This window comes from Triticum dicoccoides, chromosome 7A (genome assembly GCF_002162155.2).
Source record: "Triticum dicoccoides isolate Atlit2015 ecotype Zavitan chromosome 7A, WEW_v2.0, whole genome shotgun sequence".
NCBI lineage: Eukaryota > Viridiplantae > Streptophyta > Magnoliopsida > Poales > Poaceae > Triticum > Triticum dicoccoides.
Genome location: NC_041392.1, coordinates 391,422,425 through 391,425,904, shown reverse-complemented (window position 1 = coordinate 391,425,904; position 3,480 = coordinate 391,422,425).

Below are 3,480 nucleotides of genomic sequence, written 5' to 3'. Positions count from 1 at the left end.
CGAGGAGATGGTTCCTGCGGCTACAATGACCTTAGAGCCGAAGCAGATCGAGCCATCTGAGGCCTCAGAGTCCGCGGCGTTGGAGCCACACATGGACTCGATGCCCTGCAATATTCGCTTTAATGGAACTTCGGACTCGTCTCCGGCTATAAGTTCCGGACTGTGTACGCCCGCGGACACCGAGCTAGATCGGTTATCGATCTTCGAGTTCAGCGCCGCTGATGTTTTCCAGCACTTGCCTTGGGGTGACGTGCTAAAATCTTTAAAGAATTTGTCCTTGGAGAAGGACTCGCAGCCGAACTATGTCCGGTTTGAGCTAGAGGCGGATGATGAGGAATTTTGCTCCCCACCCGCCACCCACTTCATAGCCACCATTGATGACTTAACCGACGTGCTTGACTATGGCTCCGAAGACATCGACGGTATGGACGACGATGCCGACAAGGAGCAAGGCCAAGACACGCCATTCACTGGACGTTAGACGGCTACCTCTTTGTACAATGTGTACATGGTTGACACACCTAAAGGATCTGGGGACGACAAAGAAGAACCAGATGCGAATAAAACCTCCAAGACACAGTCCAAGCGCCGATGGCCCAAACGGCGCCCCAAGCCCCGCCGCTCAAAGGATGGCAACACTGACACTGGAGAAAATAGTACTCCGGGTGACGCTGAAAACAATGAAGACCCTATCGGGGCTACATCTGAACAGGAACACGACAACAGGCAAGATAAGCCCAACGAACAAGCCATAGAAGATGACTCAGATGATGATAGTTACCATCCACCCTCCGAGGAGGAGACAATCCTTGGCAATGAAGACTTCATCATGCCTGAGCATCCTCTCGAGCAGGAGCGGTTTAAGCTTCAGCTCATAGCCACGGCAAGGAGCCTGAAAAAGAAACAACAGCAGCTTCAAGCTGAACAAGACCTGCTCATCGACAGATGGACTGATGTCCTGATAGCCGAGGAATATGGCCTCAAGCGCCCAGCCAAAAGGTACCCAAACATAGACTGCTACCTCAGTTCGATGAGGAGGCAACATATCCCATACCTCCCTCATGCAATGCAGACCGACCACCATGTGGTCGGGATAGAGCGGCGGACCAGCCACCCCGCGGTCGGGATAAAACGGCCGCTCAGACCAAACAGTAGCCTGCCCCACCGCCTCGCAAAAACATGGACATACCAGCTCGGGACCATACATACAATCTTCGGCAGGAATTGGACAATAGAGCAGGACACACCAAATCGGGGCACGAATCGCGAGGACGTTTCCATACTCGGGACGACAGCTACCTATTCGGACGTGACAAATTTAATCACACCCGGGCCGATAACCATAGACGGACGTCGTCAGAGATACACCGTGACACGGCCCTCTATAGAGGCGCCGCACACCCTCTCTGCTTCACAGACGAGGTGCTGAATCATGAATTCCCCGAGGGGTTCAAGCCTGTCAACATTGAATCATACGACGGAACAATCGACCCCACAGTGTGGATCGAAGATTTTATTCTTCACATACACATGGCCCAAGGAGATGACCTCCTTGCCATCAAATACCTCCCATTAAAGCTCAAAGGACCAGCTCGACACTGGCTAAATAGTCTTCCTGAGAACTCCATCGGCAGCTGGGAGGACTTGGAAGAGGCCTTCCTCGACAACTTCCAGGGTACATATGTCCGGCCACCTGATGCCGCTGACTTAAGCAACATAGTTCAACAATCCGGAGAATCAGCCAGAAAATTCTAGACTAGGTTCCTAACCAAAAAGTACCAGATCATCGATTGTCCGGATGCCGAAGCCCTAGCGGCCTTTAAGGATAGCATCTGGGATGAATGGCTTGCCCGCCCTCACAGTACAAACACAACCAACGGAACAGGCCCCTCCGAGGCCAAAAATAGTACCGGCAAGCTTCGGCGCAACAGACACAAACGCCGGAGCAATGGTGATAACGCTGATGGCACTACAGTTCACGCTGGATTCAGTGGCTCCAAGTCTGGCCAACGAAAGAAGCCCTATAAAAGGAGCAGCGGAGGACCATCCAACTTGGACCGCATACTCGATCTTCCTTGCCAGATACATGGCACCCCAGACAAACCGGCCAACCATACTAACAGAGATTGCTGGGTCTTTAAACAAGCCATCAAGGTCAACAGCAGAAACAAGGAAGGAGAATCACAGAGTGAGGATGATGACGAGTAGCCCCAGCAGCCGAACACTGGGGAGCAAAAGAAATTTCCCCCTCAAGTCAAAACAGTGAACATAATATACGCTACACACATCCCCAAAAGGAAGCGCAAGCACGCACTTAGGGATGTCTATGCGTTAGAGCCAGTCGCCCCAAAATTCAATCCGTGGTTGTCATTTCCGATCACCTTTGACCGCCGAGATCATCCAACCAACATTCGCCACGGTGGTTCAGCCGCACTAGTCCTCGACCCAATCAGGATACAGTACGTAAAATGATCATCGACCCCTCACGAGTCAAGCCCACTAATACTACCTTTAAAGGAGTCATACCAGGCGTAGAGGCCCATTGTACGGGCTCAATAATGCTGGAGGTAGTATTCGGTTCCCTGGATAACTTCCGAAGCGAAGAATTAATCTTCGATATCGTCCCATTTCGCAGCGACTATCACGCCCTACTCGGACGAACCGCATTTGCTAGATTCAATGCGGTGCCACATTACACTTATCTCAAGCTCAAGATGCCCGGTCCACGTAGCATCATTACAGTAAATGGAAACATGGGACGCTCCCTTCGTATAGAGGAGCGCACTGCCGCCCTAGCAGCAGAAGTACAGAGCGGCCTTCTCAAGCAACATTATAATCCAGTTGCCGAGCCCTTGGGCATCATCAAGAGGGTCCAGACCACACTACAGCAGGACAGCTCAGCTCGTCAAGAGCTGAATTAGCAATTTGACCACCGTCCCAGCCTTGATGAGGCAATGGCACTAATACCGCGTGTACATAAACTACGCACTCAAAACCCCATGGGAATTGACGGAGGCATAACTCGTTCGCGATCCACTATACGGCTCGACCGACCCTGGGATTCACACGCTTTTACTTTTTTATGGGTTTTCTTCTCTTTTGGAGGTCTATGCGGACAACCAGCTTGCAGAATACACCAAGGAGGCAAGGAGCTATGGCTTACAAGGGAATCCCTAGGCGGTCTCTACTAAATGATTGCCATACTTGCTTTTCATACCCGCACGTAGCTCGCCCTTGGTTTCGGCATGCTAAATAGCCTTACTTGCTTATCGCATTACTCGTACAAAGTACGCCTTGACGTACTAGTTACATCACAATGGTGAATACACGGCAACGCCAGCTTATTATTTCATTTTTCGGTTTACTCACCTCGGTATTAATTACTCACAGCACATGTACACCACAGTACATATTACTATGCCAGGGGCTTCTTTACACCCAACACTACAACAATAAAAAGTCCGAACACTTTTATAGTAT